Below are 25,396 nucleotides of genomic sequence, written 5' to 3' on the forward strand. Positions count from 1 at the left end.
GCAGGTGTTGAGAGGAGGAAAAAGTTAGGAGTTGTGGGGAGAAAAGGCAACACGAGTGGGGAAAAAACTGTCCATCTACTTGTTAAGCAGACCAATTCAATCATGTCCATTTCCCAGAAGGAATGGGAGGTGCTCTCTGGTGACCAAGTCTCTTTTTGACTTCCTGCTTGAGATATGGACTTCCACTGGGAACCTTTCCCTTCAACTGACACCATCTAGAAAGCCCTGGAAGCTAGATTTCTGAGTCCCAAAAGCTGGAGAGAATGATCAGTGAGTGACCAGACTTGGCCCCCATATCTGAAGCTTATCTGAGCTACTGAGAGACAGTGATTTCTCACCAATTTCAATTTAGACTCTTTGCCTCCATCGTGTGTGAATTCACTTGCCCTTCTGCTGCATACTGTCAATAATGAAATCATTTGTTTTGCATCCAGTTGTTTGTATGCCTACGTGTCCATTTTTCTGCCCCTACGATGTCGACCTTAGAATGGAAGTAGAGGCCAGGGATCTTGTCACTTTTTTTAATGTGAGAGTGCTTAATAAACAATGTTAATGCAAGCACTGTTGAAAGATTTACTCCAAGCAACATTACTAATAAGGCCAAGAATAAGGGAGTCATTTCAGTTTTCGGTCATTGTCAGTTAATGTCAGCATTAACTGTAAGCCTAAGCACCAAGCTCCAAAAAGAACTCATGAATTCTTCTTTTCTAGTGGCTTAGGCAGGTTTCTTGACAACCAGAAATCAGATTAAATATATTTAGCTCTGGGGGTGGACACTGAAATGGAAAATTTGGCAGTCTCTTGCCAGTTTGGTTCTGAGGCTCAAGCAAGTATAAAACCAAAAGGTTAAAGCAATGGAGAAAGCATGATAGGAGTGTGAGCCTCAAGCCTTTTATAGCCTTTGCAATTTCAGCCCTATTTCCAGAAGTAATAAATCTAGGCTTTCTTCTCAGTGCATTGAAACTAAAAAGGAAGAGGTCAGTTCCCACTGTTCCTCCAACAAATTTTCTGCATGGTCAGACCAATTCACTGCTTGTTTTAGACTCAACACCCCCTGAAGTAAAGGGATGTAGGATATGGCAAGTAATTGAAGTCATTGGCTGCTTTGAGCCTAGGATGGAATGGAGAAGTGGGTCCTGTGGGTTGTATTGAAGCTTTCAGTCTTAACTCAAGATGTTGGTATTTTCTGGGAATTTGGCTGGGTTTAGAGAGCACGGAGACACTTATATTCAGTTGACTGCAACATTTATCGAGAAACCAATGGTTTGGAAATGGGGATCAGAAATGAACTGCACAACTTCACTTTCTATTTCTTTCAAGGCTTATTGGCTTGGTTTTTAGAACTTCATACATATTTGGGATATTGTCAGTGAAGGAAATTACACTGACTCTGTTCACTGTCACAAACTAGGAACATTTTTTTCTTGCAAAGTAAAACGTGGCAGAAAAATCTAACACTGATTTCCAAGATGAGTTCTTTGCACAATATTTGTATAGCTTAAGCTGAATTTATTTTCCCCTTTAATGCTGATGTTTATGTTACCTTTCAACTGAGGAGTTCAAAGACTTTAATAAGCACTAATTCACTAATCCTAAGGAAGTGTTTGTGAGGTAGGTAGAAAATAAGACTACTCACTACAGTATTTATGTACTTAGTCAAAACTTGTTCTCACACTTGTGAAGGCATTAATGCTTTTACCTCTTAAGAAAAATGGTTGAGTTTTCATTTATACTTTGAAAATGCTATAAAGAATTTAAGCTGTGAAACACTGTCTTGGAAGTGGAAGAGGATCATTCAAAAATGGACTGTAGCCAAAGCAAAAAATTCAAGAATTCAACTCCCTATTCTGTAAAATCCTTAAAACGTTAAAGGATTAGCTCTTAAAGTTAACCCAGATACAGGAAGAGAGGGGAAAAAAACTATATGAATTGTATGAAAAGCTCAGGACTAGACTAACACTTAATTCTATCTCACTGTAAGGTGAGACAAAAGCAAAGTAGAGCTTGAGCAGCAGTCATTTACATAATAGCTTTATAGCAACAGCTGTAATGAACAAATAGAGGCAGATGAGTTAATTCTGCAAAAGACTATTCCTACATAAGATATCAAAGAGTGTGAAATGAAATGAAACCATTAGAAATCTGCCAGGCCTTCAATTTTCCCTTGGGTCCTAGGTAGATTCTAAATGAGGCCAGATATCTTTTTATCTTATTTATCATAGGCAGTAAAAAACTACTGGTCAATAATGGGAGGAAATCTGATATTTTCACCATATTGAAAACCTAATGGGTTGCTAAACATTCACCCAACTATAAAGAAAAATTTCAAATAATCAGTAAATGTTAAGTTGGAGAGGTTGTGTTGCAAAACTCTTCTTCAAAAAAATGGATTCCTAGAACTTTGCCATAGACATCTTTCTAGAAAAGATTCAAAGAACATTGAGGTAGGAATATTTGTTGGTGAGCCTGAGCTGACTGAGATACCTAAGGATGCAGCACTGCATTCTGAGATTAATGATAAAAGCCAGTTCTGTGCCCCTCTTTTTATTCTAGGTCTGAAGCACGAGTGCACATGCTTAATTGCTACACATATCGCATTTCAGTCTTTTGGAGAAGTTTTGATAGGGAAGCTTGTCCTTCATATCACCAGTAACAGTCCCCTTCCAACTTCCCAGTCCAAATACAGGTTCAGAATACAGGAACTTGAATCCTGCCTTGTGAAACACAACCAAGAAGTGTGAGAAGGGAGAGAAGAAACACAGGGAGACAAGAATAAATCATAAAGCATTGGGTGGCTCTGCAAATATACCTGGATAAGTATCATGACTACCCACATGCTACATTCTGGAAATTGAATGCTTTCACTTCATTAGCAGCTTGGCCAGGACAAAGCTGATTCCCAGCTTCCTCCCCAGTCAAGTATCCTAAGGCGGGCCTCCTTAAGTGAGTTGTGGGGAATTATTCTTGGCTCACTGTTTTCTCAGCCATAGGAGTCCCATTTAAAGTACACTATCCATTCTGACAGGTGACCCTCAGCATGATAACTGTTCTTATGTGATTGTCTTCCATTTTTCTCTATTGTAGAAACCTTTTAGGCAACACAGTGGCCACTGGAAGGGATTTGGGCTCTTGGGCCATCTGGTACACAAAACCCAGTGTTGTCAAACCTCTCTTTTAGGCTCCTATATTAGGTTGACCAGATGGGACTGTGTTTAAAGGATTGTCTTTTTTCTTTAGGTCTTTTGATCCACCCTGGGATACTTGTTGTGGAGGGCAGGAAGCAGACTGACTTTTATTTTTCAGGGTGGCGAGAAGAGCAGGAGGTTCCATCCCTTGAGTTAGTCCGGAGAAGGTGGGACACTTGGAAAGACAGGGCACTTGGAGATTATCAAGTTGCCCTTCGGTTCAGTGACCCTACGGCTGACAGTGAGATCATAACTGTGGGTGTAATGCTGATGATGAAAATGATTTTCATGCTATGCCCATGTAAGTACATCAGTGTTCTTCCTCTGGCCTCTTGCCAGTCAGAGGAGAGTGGCATTTTTAAATAGTGAAGGAGTCAGGGCCACAAACTTTAAATTGTAGAAAGGATTAAAACCCAGAACCTGGACCTCACTAGCTGGGAAACCCAAACCAGGGGAACTTCACTTCCCCTTAAAGTCCCCTTTTCCTGCAGGGGCATACATGGAGGCTGATAAAAAAAAATTGGAACTGAAAGGAGAAATGACTTTCTTTGCTTTCTGAACTCCTGCTGCCTGGAGATAAGATCTATTTATTCTGTGTTTTCCACGGAGAATTCTATGGGGCCTCTTCAGGGGTAGGGTGAAGAGATATTTTTTTTTTGTCATTTTTTTTTCAGTATCCTGACAAATCCTTTCTGCTTATTTCAGCTTTTTCTTTGCTTAAATATAGGCCTAAGTCCTGACTCTTCCTTGTCCATCTCTCCCTGCTGGTCTCTCCTGGCCAGTCTCTCTCTGTTCGTTTCTCTCTGCCAGTCTCTCTGTGTCAGTCTCTCCTTGTCAGTCTCTCTCTGGTTCTGTTAGGCCTGTCCTTACACAAGGGATCTCAGCGAGCTTCATCTGTCATTTCTCCAGGGTTCAGTTAAATACTGCAGTTTCCTTTGGAATATGCTTGCATGGGCTGAACCCGGCATAGCACCATAGTCTGAATTACAGCAGTATTAATAGCGCTCAGGCAGGAAGCAGCTCACCACAGCTCAGCAAAACTCTTTCCGGCCTCTCTTGGTCTGGCAGTTGCTACGGAACTTGATCCATTTGAACTTGGCGGGACCAGTGAAGCTCAATGGGGCTTTCCAGAGCTCACCCTGGAGATGGCTGCAAAAGACTGACAGAAGCTCAACTCACTGTGGAGCTCAAGGCATGAATTCCTCACTAATGATAAGCATCAGAGCTGCAAACACAGAAAACTGGGCCACCAAGTGAGAGTGAAACACTGCAGTATTAATAGAGTAGCTAAACTGTAATGTGAGAATTCATCTCCAAGAAGGCTTTCACACTTACAGATCCCCAAGCCTGTGAATTAGCTTTTACCACTGCTTCAATTTTGAGAACAGGCAGGGCAGGGGTTATGTGAATTAGATTGTTTCCTTCATTTCTGGGACTTGCTTTTCATGCTCAGTAAGAGGTAACTCATTTTTATGTGTTCCTTTTTCCACCTTCCCTCTCACTATGACTGAGGCAGGTTTATATTATCCCCTCTGGATAGTCAATGTTTTACAGATAGTATTTGTTTATTAACACCCATAGTATGCAAAGCACTACACTAGCCACTGGGGAAAAATACACTGGGAAGGATTAGAAATGGTATCTGGCTCTCAAGAGGCAAATGATGTAGTGGAATGGATTTTGCTCAGGTGACAAGAGCTGGAATTTCTCTATCTCTTCCCTTCCTTTCTTTGGGAAGCAGCAAGGCCTAGTGGATAAAGCATGGGCCTGGAAGACAGAAGGACCTGGGTTCTAATCCTGGTTCTGACGCTTGTCTGCTGTGTCACCTTGGGCAAATCAGAAGCTTCTCTGTGCTTCATTCACCTCGTCTGTAAAATGGGGATTAAGATTGTGAGCCAAAGATGGGACAGAGACTGTGTCCAAACTGATTATCTTGTATCTACCCCAGCACTTAGAACAGTGTTTGACACATCATAGTAAGCATTTTAAAAATATCATTATTGTTATTCCCTCCCCTACCACCTCCCCCAAGAAACAGTAGATTTTTCCTGGTGGAAAGATCATGCATCTGGGAATCAGGTGACCTGGGTTTTAGTCCCAACCCTGCCTGCTGTGTGACCTTGGACTATCACAACCTCCTCGGACCTCAGTTTCCTCATCTGTAAAGTGGGGAAAAGTATCTGCTCTCTGTACTTCTTAGATGACAAACTTCACTGGGGACAGAAATGTGTCCGATCTGAATATCTCGGCTTTAGCCCCAGCATTAGCACAGTGCCTTAGCACTTAGTGCTTACTAATTTCAGCAAATAGATGGTTCTGCTCCCAAGAGCTTGGGATTTTCTTCTCTGTTGAAAACTTGGAGATTGGTATTTGCTTTGTTTTCCTCTCTCTACCTTTTCCACTCACATGCCTGTCCCACTCAAACCCCACTTCTTCTCTAACATGTATTAGGGCTTCTGTGAGGGTTTTGGTTTTTTTTTTTTTGCATTTCCTTGTTGAGGTGGCACCTGATTTCACCTGCCATTACTGTAAATCAAATGTTCAAAGTCCAATCAGTGGGAAAGAAGCTCAGAATTAAGATTGGGCTAAATAAAAGCATGGAGGGTCCCTGGATCAATCAATAGTGTGGATTGAACATTTACTGTGTGCAGGACAATGTTACAAGTGTTTGGGAAAGTGCAATAAGTGCAGACAAAATCAATTACAGGTAGAGGAAGTGCCAGAACTAAGAATATAAGTGTCATGGGCCATGGGGTAGGCTGAGTATCAAAGCACATGAGGGGTGCAGGCCCAAATGCATAGGCGATGCTCAAGGGAAGACTAGTAAAGTGGGGCGATGAGGGCTTAGGAAAGACTTCTTGGAGAAGATATGATTTTAATAGGACTTTGAAGATGGGGAGAGTGGTGGTCTGTCAGATATGAATTGGGGGGACTTCCAGGCAGGAGGGAAGATATAAACAAGGGGTCAATGGCAAGGGAGTTGAGGATGAGCTTCACTGAGTAGGTTGGTATTAGAAGAGCAAAGTGTGTGGACTGGGTTGTAGGAGGTGAAGAATTACCTTTGGGAGGAGAGAGTGTTGACAGGAAGGGAACTAGGTGGATTTCAATAATTGTTCAAGTTTTATAAACTGTCTATGAGCCCAAGGTCTTAATTCCTTTGGATTACTTACCTGCTTTCTTTCTCTATCAATATTGTAACTTTTCAACAGTCTCAATGAGGTTTTTTGATTTTGGTGTTTTCCGTATTAAGATCCATATGTATCTGTAATTTATTTATTTATATTAATGTCTGTCCCCCCCCTCCAGATTCTAAGCTCGCTGGGCAAGAGATGTGTCTGTTATATTGTATACTCCCAAGCACTTAGTACAGTGCTTGGCACATAGTAAGTTCTCAATACAATTGATTGATTTTGAAATCCTGCCTCCAGAAGCCCCAACCAGGGACTTGGAAAGTACAACTCCCTGGCATTTTTCTGAGATAGCCAATCCTGGAGGAGGGTGTTGCCCCTCGGCCCTTGCTTCGTTTTGTTCTCTCCAGTTCAAAAAGAGAGATTGTATTTTGCTTCACTTATATTAGAAACAGGGAGGAAAATGTTCCTTTCCTAGTTTTTGGATAAAAAGTGTCTGGCAGTGGTGGAAACTACTCTAAATTAAACATCCCAATTGTCATCTAGTGTTAGCAATCTCTTCTTGGTTACCTCAGTTCTATTCAGCTGCTTTAGTGCTGGATTCTGGATTCAAATAAACCAAACTTCCTTTGGCATTTCTTCTCTAACCTTTGCCTCAAAATGAAAGAGGTGCCCAGACTGGTGAGGATGTAATTTTGCATTTTAAATTTTTGTGTTAGTATTGTCATTATTATTCTTAAACCCAATATTACCACTGAATCTTTTCATAACAATTCTGTCAGAAAGAGAAGTTTAGTACCATAATTCTGTTTGACTGCCTAGGTGTTTGGCAAGCCTCGTAGATATTGCAATCTAAAATTTGGGTATTATTTTACATCTGTAACTGAAATGATACAAACCTAGAGGGGTGGGGCAATGAACGGCCAATTCCAGAGGCACTAAGATTAAATGCTGAAACAAATTAAGCCTTGCCTCTAATCCTTTTTTTTTTTAAAAAAAAAAAAAACAAAAACCAAAAAACCTTGAATTAGAGTCCTTTCTGGTCTGGATATGTGAATCTTGAGATTGATTTCCATAGTGGAGTCTGATTCTCTGGAGAAGAGTTTTAGAAAAGTGAATCACATTATTATTAGTTTGATTTTGGATAACATCTCTCCAGTAAACTGAAGACTAGTTTTGAATCAGAATTTTTGCATTGACATTGTGAAATCTCACAAGCCACATAACTTAACAGAGCTCCCCAGTTTTATGTTTTAGCCTAGCGCAAGGGTTTACCTGAATTTAATTTCATTGAAAATGAAATCTGACAGGCCTGAGTCCTTCCCAAAGTCTAACCCAAATCCTACCTGATGTTCTTTAAATCCATTTCCAATTGGTCTGTCATCAGTGGGAACAGAACAGCTGTTCCTAGTCACACATACTGCATTCATTCACAATTTCCCTCTCTTTGCCAGGCTAAATAAATGCAGAGCCAAGCATTAACTCACTCAAAGTCTAAAAATATTCACCAGCTGATTGAAGTATAAAGATAAAATATTACAATCTGGATCTGGGCTTTCCATCCATTCCTTGTTCTCCACTTCTCAGTACTGAAGAGAAGCTAGACATGCAGAAAGGTAACTGGTCCACTAATGCTTACAAAAGGTCTTCCATTAAAGAAGAATTGGGTTTTCTGGCATCATAAGTCTTGAATGATTGTTCTTCTGTTGATTGGCTGACCTGCCTGTGGTTAGTGAAGGAGCTGCTTTGATTCAGCATTCTCTATTTTCTTCACCTCCGTTCTTTTCATCCTTCCCTTTCTATTGCAGGGAGAAACTAATGTATTGAACAATGAATAGTGAAAGATCATATTTCAGTCTTTATCGATACCTGGAAATAAGTCTAGTTGTTCACAGGTTAGTTTGTTCCCAGATGGGGTGCGTGTGTGTGTGTGTGCGCGCGCATACACGTGTGTGTGCGTAATTACTCAGGATCATCACTAAGCAGAGGCCATATATTTGGAACATTCAGAAGAAGCTGGAATGTTTGGTTAACATTTGGATCATTTCACATGGCTTCACAGATGGCTTCTTTCCTCCAGATTTAACTATTCCATGTAAAAATACTTAAATATTCAACATCAATGAACCAAACTGTCTTATGTAAGCTATAGTCAGTATCTTCCACCTCTGTGGAAGGATAACAAGCTCAATTCTCCCCCATTGAACTGCAATTAGTCAATTCTATGTATTGAGCACTGGACTAAGATCTTGGGGGAGTACACTAGAGGTAGTGGGTGATGTTTGGCCTTAAGGAGCTTACAGACTAGTCAGAGAGACAGACACTAAAATGATTTACAGATTGGAGGAAGAAAGAAAGTAGATATTTAAATGAAGGTCTAACAAAATACGTACACAAATGCTGAAGGAGGTTGCAAGTCTAGAGGTACTTGCAACTTCTAATACTATTAGCTAGACTTTTCTCCCTGTGTTGTGGGCAGAGATCATGTCTATTCATTCAATTGTATTTATTGAGCGCTTACTGTGTGCAGAGCACTGTACTAAGCACTTGGGAAGTACAAGTCCTGTCTATCTACTCGTATATTGTAATGATTATGGTATTTGTTAAGTGCTTATCCCAAACACTGTACCAAGCCCTGGCTTAGATACAAAATAATCAGGTCTCACATGGGGCTCACAGACTAAGTAGGAGGGATAACAGGTATTGAATCTCGATTTGGCAGATGAGGGAACTGAGACATAGAAAAGTTAAGTGACTTACCCAAGGTCACATAGTAGGTACATGGTGGAGCCGGTATTAGAACCCAGATCCTCTGACTCTCAGGCCTATGCTCTTTCCACTAGGCCACACTGCTCATCATTCTCTCTCAAGTAGTCTTCTGGTATTCTCTCAAGTGCTTAGTACTGGGCTTTGGATATGGTAAGCACTCAGTGAACACCACCAGTTGATTGACCCATTGTAATTTTTGACATCTTATCATTTTAATTACTTCTGAGGCTTGAAGCACCAAAATTCTAATTACTTTTCTAACTACTCTAACTACTAAAAAATTGGTACTGCCAGGATCCTAGACTACTCTTCTGTTTTGAAATTATGTATTAGTTGTACTGTTGCATGATTATCCAATTCTGTTACATTTGATCATTTTCCCTAGTGCTTATAAATTGGTTGAAGCTGTTGTCAGTGTTCACTCATCCCTTGAAGGTGGCCTGAGTTTTGCAGACCCAAATATTGAGCTTAAAATAATTTAAGATTGCCTAAAGGTGGTAGGCAGTTTTATTTATTTATTTTATGTCTTAGTTTTATTCAATTTCTCCCACTGGGACAAAATTTCCCCAGGGCAAAAGAACTAAAGAATAACACTTACATGAAATGCAGAAGACAGAAACAACGGTGATTGGCATTGAAGAAGATCAATAAAGCACAAACTTCAAATGCCTAAAGATTAGGTTTAGGAAACCAGGACCTTCCTAAGAAAGGCTCTACGTTCTCTACTTCTAGTGGGATGGAATTTTTGAAGTGAACATAGGAGTAGTGCACTGTCCGATCTTAAACATGTGATTTACTTTCCTTGTCCTTGCACAATAATTTAGTACAGTGCTTAATCCTCAGTAAGCTCTCAATAAATGCCATTGATTGATTGACTGGTGGGAACACATAGTAGGGAGGCATTAGAACAGTGCTTGGCACATAGTAAGCGCTTAACAAATACCATTATTATTGTTATTATTAGCTAAAATATCTAAAAACAAACCATCAAAGTTTTTTGAAAGTCTGCATAATAAATCATTAAACCAGTGTCTAAAGGGTAATCATCAGTTCTAATTCTATCCACTGAGTAGTAATAATAATAATAATAATGATGGCATTTATTAAGTGCTTACAATGTGCAGGGCACTGTTCTAAGCGCTGGGGAGGTTACAAGATGATCAGGTTGTCCCACACAGGGCTCACAGTCTTAATCCCCATTTTACAGATGAGGTAACTGAGGCACAGAGAAGTTAAGTGACTTGCCCAAAGTCACACAGCTGACAATTGGCGGAGACGGGATTTGAACGCACGACCTCTGACTCCAAAGCCCGGGCTCTTTCCTACTGAGCCACACGTGCTGAGTTGGTTGATATGATCGCTACCTACAAGGAGCTTACATTATGTGCTTTGGGGCTGAGAGGGGTGAAAAAAGGGAGTAAATCCAAATGCAAGGGTGACATAAAAGGGAGTGGGAGAAGATGAGATGAAGGCTTAGTCAGAGAAAGCCTCTTGGAAGAGATATGCCTTCAGTAAGGCACATGAAGAAATTGGGACACAGAGAAATCAAGCAACTTGCCCAAGGTCACACAGCAGGCCAGTGGCAGACTTGGGATTAGGACTCAGATCCTCTGGTTCCAGGCCCGAGCTCTTTCCATTTCACCATGTTGGTTTTCTTGACTGTTGAAATGGGGATAACTGCCCTTGCTGTGAAGGTAGTTGTAAAATCTCTTTAGAAGAATGTAGGTGAATTCGTGGTGGTTTTTATTCCATTGGCAGAGGAAAGGAGCCATACTCAGCCAGCTTACTGATTAGAGGGATGAGGGCAGCTCCTCATGAGGCAGGAAGTTGAAGGTAGCACAAGCATTAGGCATGCCTTGAACAGATGCAGTGTGGCATAGTACCAAGAGCACGGGCTTGGGTGTCAGAGGTCATGGGTCCTACTCCCAGCTCTGCCACTTGTCTGCTGATGAACCTGGACAAGTTACTTCACTTCTCTGTGCCTCAGTTACCTCATCTGTAAAATGGGGATTGAGACTGTGAGCTTCTTGTAGGACAGGGACTGTGTCCAACCTGATTGTCATGTATCTATCCAAGCACTTAGAACAGTGCTTGGCATGTAGTAAATGCTTAACAAATACCATTATTGTTATTATTATTATTGAATTTCTTAGGCAAAGCCTCACTTCTCCTTTGCCTCCAGTAGCTCTGGTGGCAGCAGTTTCCAGTTGGAGTTCTATTAAGTAGGCCCTTAGGAAGTACAGAAAAATGACAAAGATCCTACCCAGGAGGAGCTTACATATTAATTAATTAATTAATTAATTAATTAATTTTATTTATTTTACCTGTACATATTTATTCTATTTATTTTATTTTGTTAGTATGTTTGGTTTTGTTCTCTGTCTCCCCCTTTTAGACTGTGAGCCCACTGTTGGGTAGGGACTGTCTCTATATGTTGCCAACTTGTACTTCCCAAGCGCTTAGTACAGTGCTCTGCACACAGTAAACGCTCAATAAATATGATTGATGATGATGATGATGATGAAAGATGATAAGCATTCTCCCTCCAAAGAGGTGGCCAAGATGGGCTTTACTGCTTTTTCCAGATTTTGTCCCCTCACTTCTTCATACTATGTGTTATCCAGCTTGAACTTAATTCTCATTTAAGTACTTATTATTTTAAATGCATTCCTTGATACTTTCACAAATCTTACAGAAATATATAAACATTTTTGAAAGTTTCCCAGCTACCAAATATTATGGAAAACTTAGAAAATCTCCCTCTTCTCCCCTGCCCCACTCTATTTAACAAGAATACCAAAGCTTGGCTTCCAAACAGAATTTGTTTCAAATTCACTTATGTATTAATACACACAATGACAAATCTAAAGTACTATGTCAAAAAGCAAGAAAATGTAATGAAGAATTTTAAATTTCCTCATTACTATTATTCAACTGGGAAAAAAGCTACTAGATTTAAAAAAATTATTTCAAAAGTAAGCGGCACTAAAATTACTGGTAAAATAGTACTTAACTATGTAACATTTTTATAAGTGCACTTTAATTTAGCTAACAGTTTCTTGCCATCTGTTTTTTTTCATTTTGCCCTTTTTACTATGAAAGTTTACTGGTCTTTATCAAATGGATAAAATTACATGCAACTTTTTTCTCAGACTTAAGGTACCAATCCACTGAGTTTTTTAATCTCATATTTCAGATGCTATTTCCTGTGCTGTGCTTTGTTTCATTATTTTTCAACCTACAGCTATGTGAAAATTCCTTCAATAATATAGTTAGGTTTTTCATGAAAAAAGGAATACTTCTATATCATTTTTGTATAAAAATGTGGAGGGCAATAGGATGTTTGTCAGTTAATCATATTTATTGAGCACTTACTGTGTGCAGAGCACTATACTAAATGCTTGGGAGAGTACAGTATAACAAGACAACATACACATTCCCTGCCCACAGTGAGCTTTGGCTAGTATTCCCTGGTCCTGGATATCGATCGGTGAAAAACGCCTGGTGGTGGGGTGCTGGGTAGAAGCTTGGGGGAGAGTGATGGAAGGTGAGGTAACAGTCAAGCAATCAATGATATTTATCCAGGCCTTGCCGTGTGCTGAGCACTATACTAAGCTCTTGGAAATTTAACAGAATTGGTAGACATATTCCCTGCCCACAAGGAGCTTACAGTATAGAGGAAGTCATGTTGGGGGTTATCTTTTTCTCCTTATATCTTCCTTTGTCTCTTCCCCTCCACACCACCAAATTCATTCATTCAATCATATTTACTGAGCACTTACTGTGTGCAGAGCACTGTATTAAGTGCTAGGTAGAGTACAGTACAACAATAATTACACACATTCCCTGCCCACAACGAGCTTAAAGTCTAGCAAGGGGAGACAGACATTACAGACAAAAGTACAGCTCTGTACACAAGTCCTGGGGGGCTGGGAGTGGGCAAGAACAGAGGAAGGAAGTCAGGACGATGCAGAAGGAAGTGGGAGAAGAGGAAAGGGAGGGCTTAGTCAGGGAAGGCCTTCTGGAGGAGAAGTGCCTTCAATAAAGCTTTGAAGTGGGGGAGAGCAACTGTCTGTTGGATTTGAGGAGGGAGGGTGTCCCAGGCCAGAGGCAGAATGTGGGTGAAGGGTTGGCATCAAGATCGAGGCACCTTGAAAGTTAGCATTAGAGGAACGAAGTGTGCAGGCTGGGTTGTAGTAGGAAAGTAGCCAGGTGAGGTAGGAGGGAGTAAGGTAAACCTTTGCCTCCTTTTACACTACCCAAAGCTCCTGGGCAGTGTGTGGTTTCCACTTAGAATTTGAGGAAATCTCAACCCAAAACAGGCAGAGAACCAAGAAGCCCATTCAGTAAACTCTTATCCATCAAAAAGTGCTTATTGTGTGTCAAACACTATTCTAACATTAGGATAGATACAAGTTAATCAGGTAGGACACAATTCCTATCCCATATGGTGCTCACAGTCTAAGTAGGAGGGAGAACAGGTATTGCATCCCCTTTCTTAAGTGGAGGAAATTGAGGCTCAGAGAAGTTAAATGACTCCGACATTTTCTGTCTATGTGTGACCTTGGCCAAGCTGGGATTAGAACCTAGGTCCTCTGATTTTTCAGGCCCATGCTTCTTCCACGAGACCAGACTGTTTCTACCAATTGGACATAAGAAAACTGGGGTAATTATATATGGGATATAGGGTAGTTGATAAAATCACTGCTATTTTTGCACTGAAAAAATAAAGGTATAGAAAATATAACAATGAAAATATGTTATTTTCTGAAATGTCACTATAGCAATAAACTTCCTTATGCTTTTGCAAGCACCCAGTCCCATACACACTATTAGATTGGCTCTCAGTTTTTGTTGAGTGTTTATTAAAACAATTCCAAAATTAGGACTTAATATTTGAGGCATTAGACAAAACCTTCACCTGTACGTAGCAGTTTTAAACTCCAGAAAGTTCTGAAAGTCATAAAGGTGGTAATTATTGTAGTATTTGTTAAGTGCTTACTATGTGCTGGGCACTATACTAAGTGCTGGCATGGATACAAGCAAATCAGGTTGGACACAATCTCTGTCCCTCATGGGACTCACAGTCTTAGCCACCATTTTGCAGATGAGGTAACAAAGGCACAGAGAAGAGAAGTGACTTGCCCAAGGGCATACAGCAGACAAATGGTAAAACCTGGTTTAGAACCCAAGACCAGGAACACTCCTCTCCAAATGATCTGCTTCATGTACATACATAATAAGCAACAGGTAAGAGGTAAGTGAAATAACAGCATGGGGATTAAAAAGACTCCTTCTGTATGCTGGATATACGTGTTTGTTTTTCCCAAGATGTTTGTCACCTTCCTGTTATACATCTAAGTATTTTAGTAACAATAACTCCAGATGTGTGATGACTCTAAATAGGCCGTTTAAGGGTGTTATTTAATAGGTGTTTTACAAGAAGATTCGAGAGCAATGCAGATATCAAGTACAAGTGGTATTTTATAATGGGCTTTGATAGGAAAATGGAGTGCTTCTTGTCAAAAATGAAGTCATTAATGTGAGAGGGCTGACTAGAAAAGGATTTCTCCAAGGATTGTTAAATTTTTTTAACCCATTTCCATTGATGCAGTACTCTTAGAAAAGGGACAAGTTGATGGTTCTGGAAAAATCCATGATCCAGGTTCCCCACAGGCAGAGAGTGCTACTCACCACTCCCCGCACCCGCCACTCCCCCAGGTTCTCTTCTGTGGTAAGCTCATCACCTGACAGGATTCTTTCTTCCACAACACTTTAAGCTCCTTAAGGGCTACCAGCTCATATTGTATTCCCCAGGTGCTTAGTAAAGTGCACTGACCACAGTAAGTGTTCAATATATCAATCAGTGGTATGTATTGATCACTTTTTTCTGGGGGGGCTCACAGTATTAATCCCCATTTTACAGATGAGGTAACCGAGGCCCAGAGAAGTGAAGTGACTTGCCCAAAGTCACACAGCTGACAATTGGTGGAGCCGGGATTTGAACCCATGACCCCTGACTCCAAAGCCTGTGCTCTTTCCACTGACCCACGCTGCTTCTTAGCTTGGTTGAGGTAACCATATCTTTTAGGGGTTGGCAGAGTACCTTGGATGACAATGATGAAGGTTAGGGGGAGGCGAGGGTAGCATTCCTGTCTATGATTTCCACTTACGGATGTACCCCAGATTACAACTGCCTCATGATACATACACCTTGTAGTTATGCCCGATCTTGTTTGATGCATCAGTCTATGCAAAAATCTTTCTGACATTTCATCTGAGTACTACAGGTTATTGAATCCTTACCACCTCCCTTCTGTCTAGGTTAAGATTAAGCAGTCAACAATTCTCTCTGCCTCAGTTTCCTCGTTCCCTATTCCTTCCTACCTAAAATGTGAACACCATGTGGAACGCTACCCTGCTCATTCAAGCTCTCATCCTATCCCGTCTGGACTACTGCATCAGCCTTCTCTCTGATCTCCCATCCTCATGTCTCTCCCCTCTTCAATCCATACTTCATGCTGCTGCCTGGATTGTCTTTGCCCAGAAATGCTCTGGGCATGTTACTCCCCTCCTCAAAAATCTCCAGTGGCTACCAATCAATCTGCGCATCAGGCAGAAACTCCTCACCCTGGGCTTCAAGACTCTCCATCACCTCGCCCCCTCCTATCTCACCTCCCTTCTCTCCTTCTACAGCCCAGTCCGCACCCTCCACTCCTCTGCTGCTAATCTCCTCACCGTGCCTCGTTCTTGCCTGTCCCGCCATCGACCCCTGGCCCACGTCATCCCCCGGGCCTGGAATGCCCTCCCTCTGCCCATCCGCCAAGCTAGCTCTCTTCCTCCCTTCAAGGCCCTACTTAGAGCTCACCTCCTCCAGGAGGCCTTCCCAGACTGAGCCCCTTCCTTCCTCTCCCCCTCACACCCCCTCTATCCCCCACAACTTACCTCCTTCCCTTCCCCACAGCACCTGTATATATGCATATATGTTTGTACATATTCATTACTCTATTTTACTTGTACATATCTATTTTATTTATTTTATTTTGTTAGTATGTTTGGTTTTGTTCTCTGTCTCCCCCTTCTAGACTGTGAGCCCACTGTTGGGTAGGGACTGTTTCTATATGTTGCCAACTTGTACTTCCCAAGCGCTTAGTACAGTGCTCTGCACACAGTAAGCTCTCAATAAACACGATTGATTGATTGATTGATTGATTTTTGTGCACCAAGCACTGTACTAAAGACTTGGGAGAGTACAGTACAACAGTTGGTAGGCATGTTCCCTGCCCACAAGGAGCTTACAGTTTAGAGGAGGAGACAGACATGAAAATAAATTCTGGATATGTACGTGAATGGGGTTGAGGGAAAAATAAATATTATTACTAATAATAATAATGGTATGTATTAAGTGCTTACTATGTGCAAAGCACTGTTCTAAGTGCTGGGGAAGTTACAAGGTGATCAGGGTGTCCCACGTGGGGCTCACAGACTTCATCCCCATTTTACAGGTGAGGTAACTGAGGCACAGAGAAGTTAAGTGACTTGCCCAAAGTCACATAGCTGACAAGTGGCAGAACTGTAATTTGAACCCATGACCTCTGACTCCAAAGCCCATGCTCTTTCTACTGAGCCACGCTGCTTCTCTTAGTGCTTAGAGGGTACATATCCAAATGCATAGGTGAAGCAGAAGGTTGAAGTAGTTGAGGAAATGAGGTTAAGGTGGGGACGGCCTCCTAAGTGATGTGATTTAAAAATAGCTTTGAAGGTGGGGAGAGTGGTGTTCTGTTGGATATGAAGGGGGAGGGAGTTCCAGGTTCGAAGGAGAACACAGTCAAGGAGATGGCATCAAGATAGGTGAGATTGAGGTACTATGGGCAAGTAGGTTGGCCTTGAAGGAATGGAGTGTGCAGATTGGTTTGTAGTAGGAAATCAGCAAGGGGACAAGCTGATTGAGTCCTTTAAAACTGATGTTAAGGAGTTTCTGTTAGATACAAAGACTGAAGATAAGGACTGAACTCCTTATCTTCCCTCCCAAACCCTGCCCTCTTCCTGACTTTCCCATCACTGTTGACGGCACTACCATCCTTCCCATCTCACAAGCCCATGACCTTGGTGTCATCCTCTACTCTGCTCTCTGGTTCACCCCTCACATCCAATCCGTCATCAAAACTGCTGGTCTCACCTTCGCAACATGGCCAAGATCAACCCTTTCCTCTCCATCCAAACCGCTACCCTGCTGGTTCAATCTCTCATCCTATCCCGACTGGATTACTGCATCAGCCTCCTCTCTGATCTCCCATCCCCCTGTCTCTCCCCACTTCAATCTATACTTCACGCTGCTGCCTGGATCATCTTTGTGCAGAAACGCTCTGGGCATGTTACTCCCCTCCTCAAAAATCTCCAATGGCTACCAATCAACCTACGCATCAGGCAAAAACTCCTCACTCTCGGCTTCAAGGCTCTCCATCACCTCGCCCTCTCCTACCCCACCTCCCTTCTTTGTTTCTACAGCCCAGCCCGCACCCTCCGCTCCTCTGCCACTAACTTCCTCACTGTGCCTCGTTCTCACCTGTCCCGCCATCGACCCCTGGCCCACGTCCTCCCCTGGCCTGGAATGCCCTCCCTCTGCACATCCGCCAAGCTAGCTCTCTTCCTCTCTTCAAAGCCCTACTGAGAGCTCACCTCCTCCAGGAGACCTTCCCAGACAGAGCCCCCTCCTTCCTCTCCCCATCCTCCCCCTCCTCACCCCCCCCACCCTACCTCCTTCCCCTCCCCACAGCACCTGTAGCACAAAAGTACACTAAGGACTAAGCATGACTAAGTATTTCATATTCTCATTGCTTTTTGAAAAAGGTCCTCCAGTAATTAAAGTGTATCTGTAGCAGTACTACATGCAGAATATTTACTGTAGATTTGGTGTGATAGGAGGAAGCCTTTATATTTGATTATGAGAAAAAAAAAATGCCCTGTAACTTTCAGTTGCTATTGTATTCAGGGGACAATTAGGGAAATTTTCTGTAATTAATTTAGCACCTGCAAATTCTCATGTCTGTTAACGAAAGCCTCTTCTGTGCAGTGGGTAGGGGTTTGCTTCATATTACAAACTGGGTGATTCAGGTCCTGTTATAGCTAGCTGCACTTTTAGTTTAGCAATGAAATTATGTAATATTCCTACCCTGTTTAACAAATGAAAGGAAAACATCCAGAATCTGTGCAAGTGTTTGCTTGTAAAATGCTGCTTGGAGAAGGGATTGTTGTGCCTCATAGGAATGTGGTATCTATAAAAAGAACTACACTCTAAAAGTTTTAGCCCTATAAATAGCCCTATAAAAGGTTTGTTTAAATAAAATGCAATTAAGACTAACTTGGACTGCACCTCTCAATTTGTGTAAACGCTGTATGTTGTTTATTTAACCCTGACTATTTTAATAGCTCATCCTCTTCCACTTAAATTATAAAAAGCTAAAACACTTTTACATGGCTGGCTGTAATTTAATTTAGTTTTCCTGCCTCCCCTATGCGCAACATATGCTGCTTGTATACTATCACATTTTCTTGAAAAATATCAAAATAAAATCAAGCTTTGATAGAGCTTTGTACAGTGCTCTGTACAAAGTAACCCCTTAATAAATACAGTTGAATGAATGAATATTCAGCAGCTGAGAGGGTACAGAGAACTAGGCTCATATTTATGGGATTTTCCCCTCAAATTATGCAAGTTTTGATTGGAAATGAACATTTCCCTTTCCTTATTTTTGTCACATATCCCAGTGTGCTCCCCTGCCCTGGGGACTTCTGCCCTATGACCTAGTTTTGAATTTCATTTTGGAAAACTTTGACAACTTTGAGCCCCCTAAATGGGAAATCAACTTTGTTAATTCCTTGAAAACCTCCTTAACATAAACATTATACCAGACACCAGGCTATTCACAAAATGCCCCAAGAGTCTGAACCAAATAAAAATGTGTATTTAAAATAAAGGACATATTAATGGGCATGTTATGGTCCATAAATAGGTTTAAAGTAAATTGAGTGCAAGGTGAATCCAGTAAAATGTAAAATAAACATAATGACAATGCTTGTAAAACCTAGAATATTCAAACATTTAAAAACATTTTGTATCCTTCCATTACAGGAAGAAATGAATCATGATCTTCTAATGTTCTTGGAAAGTCATTAAATTGTTAATGGAAATGATACCTTTTATTAACAACTTATTAACTAAAATGGACTTCTCTCCTCTATTTTACTCTCCTACTCTCTCAGTCTTTTAAAATCTTTAATTTGTTTTTCTGTTATCTTTAGCTGTGCTCCCTCTAGGCTTCAGTGTGTGGTGGATTTGGGAACTTAAAAATAATTTGTGTTTACTGGTTCCGCTTTGGGTATACTACACTTTATGAAAACAGCTGCTCTATATGCTCAGAATCTGAGAAAGTGGTCTAACTGCCTAGACATCACTGTGAGAGATATTGTAATTACTAGTGATATTTTGGGTTATAATTGTATAATTCCTTCATACCTGTTTTTACCTGAAGGTAGGAAAATCAACACATGTGGCCATTTCTCCTAATTTTGTTCAGAGACTCAAAGCCAGCTTTCAACAAACCGTTCTGGTCCTGCAGTAAGTAAGGAATCTAGTCTTGGCTCATGCCTCTGGCACTGTCATACACAGCAAAATTACCTATTACAAACTGCCACTTAGCCGGGCCTGCTGCTGTATTACACCCACTAGGCCGTGTGGAAAGGAAGTTAGAGAAGAAATACTTCTAGGTTTGGACTGAGCATTGGCTTTTTGCACACACTGTTGTTACTTCAGACAAAATATAGATCAGTTTAATTGAAAAATATGTGCATATGTATTTTGTTAGTTCAGTTTTTTTCCCTTCCCCAACTCCTGCCTGCCTTCTCCAGGCTTTCTTACTCTTTGCCCAAGCATCAAAACAGCTGAAGAAGTCATGCAAGAAATTCAGAAGAAGTTCAGAGCCAGTAGGTGTCAGCAATTTTAGTTGAACTCTATTTTGCTTGGGAAAGCACCACAGAACATCTAATAATAATAATAATAATTGTAGTATTTGTTAAGTGCTTACCATATGCCTGTACTAAGCACTGTACTAAGCTCTGTGGGATACAGCAAATCCAGCTGGAAGCAGTCCCTGTCCAACATCGGGCTCACAGTCTTAATCCCCGTTCTACAGATGAGGTAACAGAGACACAGAGAAGTGAAATGATTTGCCCAAGGACACACAGCAGACAAGTAGTGGAGTCAGGATTAGAACCCATATCTTTCTGATCCCAGGCCCATGCTCTAACCACTAGGTCATGTCATTAAGAAAAAGTGAGGGAGGAGAAAAAATTTGTGTGCTGAGTTGATAATGGCTCAAGTTTGTGTCTGTTCAGGGGAGTGTGTGTATGTGTGTGTTTTTATATGTGTATACATCTACACAGCATGGTCTACTGGCACAAGCACATGCTTGGGAGCCAGAGGGCATGGGTTCTAATACTACCTCTGCCACTTGTCTGTTGTGTGACCTTGGGCAAGTCACTTAACTTCTCTGTGCCTCAGTTACCTCATCTCTAAAATGGGGATTGAGACTGTGAGCCCCACATGGGACAAACTAATTACCTTTTATCTACCCCAGTGTTTAGAACAGTGCTTGGCACATAGTAAGTGCTTAATAAATACCATTATTATTATTATTATACATTTTAAAGAGTGGGAAAAGATAATGAAACCACATTTGCTCATGAGTCACTAATCATAATAATAATTACGGTATTGGTAAGTGCTTAGTACAGTGCTTGGCACATAGTAAGTGCTGAGGTAGATACAAGAAGATCATTTCCCAAATAAGGCATGCATTATAATTAATTATGGTCCTTATTAAGCACTTACTATGTGCCAAGCACTGTTCTAAGTGCTAGGGTAGATACAAGTTAATCAGGTTGGACACAGTCCCTGTCCCACAGAGGCTTACACTCTTGATCCCTGTTTTACAGGTGGGGTAACAGGCCCAGAGAAGTGAATCAATCAATCAATCAATCAATCAATCAATCCTATTTGTTGAGCACTTACTGTGTGTAGAGCACTGTACTAAGCACTTGGGAAGTACAAGTTGACAACATATAGAGACAGTCCCTACCCAACAGTGGGCTCACAGTCTAGAAGGGGGATACAGAGAACAAAACCAAACATATTAACAAAATAAAATAAATATAATAGATATGTACAAGTAAAATAAATAAATAAAGTTATAAATATGTACAAACATATATATATATATATACAGGTGCTGTGCTGTGGGGAAGGGAAGGAGGTAAGGGGGGGATGGAGATGGGGACAAGGGGGAGAGGAAAGAGGGGGCTCAGTCTGGGAAGGCCTCCTGGAGGAGGTGAGCTCTCAGTAGGACCTTGAAGGGAGGAAGAGAGCTAGCTTGGCGGATGGGCAGAGGGAGGGCATTCCAGGCCAGGGGGTTGACGTGGGCTGGGGGTTGACGGCGGGACAGGTGAGAACGAGGCTGTTGACGGCACTACCATCCTTCCCGTCTCACAAGCCCGCAACCCTGGTGTCATCCTCGACTCCGCTCTCTCATTCACCCCTCACATCCAAGCCGTGACCAAAACCTGCCGGTCTCAGCTCCGCAACATTGCCAAGATCCGCCCTTTCCTCTCCATCCAAACCGCTACCCTGCTCATTCAAGCTCTCATCCTATCCCGTCTGGACTACTGCACCAGCCTTCTCTCTGATCTCCCATCCTCGTGTCTCTCTCCACTTCAATCCATACTTCATGCTGCTGCCCGGATTATCTTTGTCCAGAAACGCTCTGGACATATTACTCCCCTCCTCAAAAACCTCCAATGGCTACCGATCAATCTGCGCATCAGGCAGAAACTCCTCACCCTGGGCTTCAAGGCTCTCCATCACCTCGCCCCCTCCTACCTCACCTCCCTTCTCTCCTTCTACAGCCCAGCCCGCACCCTCCGCTCCTCCACCGCTAATCTCCTCACTGTACCTCGTTCTCGCCTGTCCCGCCATCGACCCCCGGCCCACGTCATCCCCCGGGCCTGGAATGCCCTCCCTCTGCCCATCTGCCAAGCTAGCTCTCTTCCTCCCTTCAAGGCCCTGCTGAGAGCTCACCTCCTCCAGGAGGCCTTCCCAGACTGAGCCCCTTCTTTCCTCTCCCCCTCGTCCCCCTCTCCATCCCCCTGTCTTACCTCCTTCCCTTCCCCACAGCACCTGTATATATGTATATATGGTTGTACATATTTATTACTCTATTTATTTATTTATTTATTTATTTATTTTACTTGTACATTTCTATCCTATTTATTTTATTTTGTTGGTATGTTTGGTTCTGTTCTCTGTCTTCCCCTTTTAGACTGTGAGCCCACTGTTGGGTAGGGACTGTCTCTATGTGTTGCCAATTTGTACTTCCCAAGCGCTTAGTACAGTGCTCTGCACATAGTAAGCGCTCAATAAATACGATTGATTGATTGATTGATTGAGGCACCGTGAGGAGATTAGCGGCAGAGGAGCGGAGGGTGCGGGCTGGGCTGTAGAAGGAGAGAAGGGAGGTGAGATAGGAGGGGGTGAGGTGATGGAGAGCCTTGAAGCCAAGGGTGAGGAGTTTCTGCCTGATGCACAGATTAATTGGTAGCCACTGGAGATTTTTGAGGAGGGGAGTAACATGCCCAGAGCATTTCTGGACAAAGACAATCTGGGCAGCAGCATGAAGTATGGAATGAAGTGGGGAGAGACACGAGGTTGGGAGATCAGAGAGAAGGCTGATGCAGTAGTCCAGACGGGATAGGATGAGAGCTTGAACGAGCAGGGTAGTGGTTTGGATGGAGAGGAAGTGAAGTGAAGTGAAGTGGACACGTGAAGGGACTTGTCCAAAGTCACACAGCAGCAGACAAGTGGCAGAGCTGGGATTAGACCCCAGGTCCTTCTGACCCCCAACACTGTGCTCTATCCACTAAGCCACACTGCTTCCCTAATAGAGGGAGAAGAGATATTGAATCCCCATTTTGCAATCGAGAGAACTCAGGCACAGAGCAGTTAAGTGATTTGAGGTCCCATAGCTGGTAAGTAGCAGAACTGGGACTAGAAACTAGGTCTTCTGATTCCCAGGCGTGTGTTCTTTCCACTAGGCCATGCTGCTTCTGGTGAGGAGAGCATAAATGACTCACTCTGTTCTCCTATGTGTTGTTTCCTCCACTTCAAAATACCTTCTAATTTGAAGATGTGGGGCTGGAGTTCCATTTAGACCAGGACTTGAGAGTTCCTGGAAAGCCCTTTACTTGGAAAAAGAAATTACATAAACACAGGAGAGTGCACCTATTTTAAGATCAGGATTTGTCTCCCATACAGTTTCAATGATTCCTTTTTAGCTGAGTGTTGGCATTTCGCTCCAGGGCCTTTTCTGTGGGTGCAGCCTCCAAATTTTATTTAAAAAATTTTCTTCTCTAGCTCTTCAAAAGTTTGAGCACTGAGTATTGGGTGCTTATATTTACTTTCATTCAGGGACTATTTTCACCTCTCCCAAGGGGAATGAGTGATGAGTAATTGGGTAGGAGAAAGTTAAAAGTAAGTGTAGTATTTGTTAAGTGCTTACTCTGTGCCAGGCACTGTACTAAGTTCTGGGGTGGATATAAATGAATCAGGCTAGATGCAATAACTGTCCCGTATGGGGCTCACAGTCTCAATCCCCATTTTACAGATTAGGTAACTGAGGCCCAGAGAAGTAAAGTGACTTGTCCAATTGACCAGAAGCAATTGGCAGAGCCAGGACTAGAACCCATCACCTTCTGCCTCCCAGGCCAATGATCTATATTCTGCACCATGCTAAGGTTTTTTCTTCTTTCCCCTCTCTATTTCTATGCCCCTCCTGTCCCGATACCCCTGGTCTTCAGGAGAGAAACAGGGTTCCAGCAGATCTCCATATATCTGATCAGAGAGGCAGTGTTCTTGGAAGGGCCACTGGATCCCTCTGCCAGCTTTCCCACAAAGAGGTCCCTCTAATTCATTCATTCAATCATATTTATTGAGTGCTTACTGTGTGCAGAGCACTGTACTAAGCACTTGGGAAGTACAAGTTGGCAATATATACAGACGGTCCCTACCCAACAGCGGGTTCACAGTCTAGAAGGGGGAGACAGACAACAAAACAAAACATATTAACAAAATAAAATAAATAGAATAGTAAATACGTACAAGTAAAATAGAGTAATAAATCTGTACAAACATATATACAGGTGCTGTGGGGTGGGGAAGGAGGTAGGGCCGGGGGGATGGGGAGGGGGAGAGGAATGGGGGGGCTCAGTCTGGGACATCTAATGGCATCTCCTTGCTTCGTGGGTCAGTCAGCACAGCCTTACTGACACCATGCATTGATGTGTCTGTCTGTCTCACGTCCTCCTCTGAAGTGGGGGAACCTGGCTTAATGGAATAACCACAGGCCTGGGAATCAGAAGACTTGGGTTCTCTGCCTGCTGTGTGAACTTGGGTAATTCCTTTTTTACCTGTGCCTCAGATTCCTCATCTGTAAAATGGAGAATATCATACCTTTTCCCCCTCTTTCTTAGACTGTGAGCCCCTTGTGGCACAGAGACTGTGTCCAACCTAATTGCCTTGTATCTAATCCAGTGATGAATAATACAGTACATGGCAGACTTTATTAGTAATAATCATAATTTTTAAATTATTATCATTATAATTACATATAATAATAAAAATAATCCTTATTATTATTAGTAAGCCAAGAGTGGAGTTGAGCCATTTTGGAAACCAAGGCAAGTTTCATAGCCATTTGAAACTCTGGTATGTGAATCTCTGGTAATTTAGTAGTAGTGTAGTAATAGCATTATTTGATAAGTGCTTACTATACAAAGAGCACCATAATCTGTGATATCTTTCTCTGCATCTGTTGCTTTGTATGATCTCTATGAATCCTCCTTCTTTTTTATGTTATTTTTAAGTACTTACTTTAGCTTGTCTCTACCCTGTAGCTTAGTAAGCACAATCTCCGAGGCCTACAATCTTGACATTGTCCTTGGCCTCACTATATTTCTACCCCCATATTCCCTAAATCCTGCCAGTTTTTTTTTTCCTCAGCAACATTTACAGGACCTACTGATTCCAGAACTGAACTCATCATCCACTGTCCACAATGTCGATAAATAACAACCATCCTCCTTGTCCTAGAAGACCACAGTCTGGGTGTCATCTTTGATTCTTCCCTTTTTTAAGCCCTCACATTCTTACCTTTTGTACTGCCTGTTCTATCTCCACAATCGTTCTTGCATTTTTCCCTTTCCTTT

This window comes from Tachyglossus aculeatus, chromosome 2, assembly GCF_015852505.1.
Source record: "Tachyglossus aculeatus isolate mTacAcu1 chromosome 2, mTacAcu1.pri, whole genome shotgun sequence".
In the NCBI taxonomy this organism is placed as follows: Eukaryota; Metazoa; Chordata; class Mammalia; order Monotremata; family Tachyglossidae; genus Tachyglossus; species Tachyglossus aculeatus.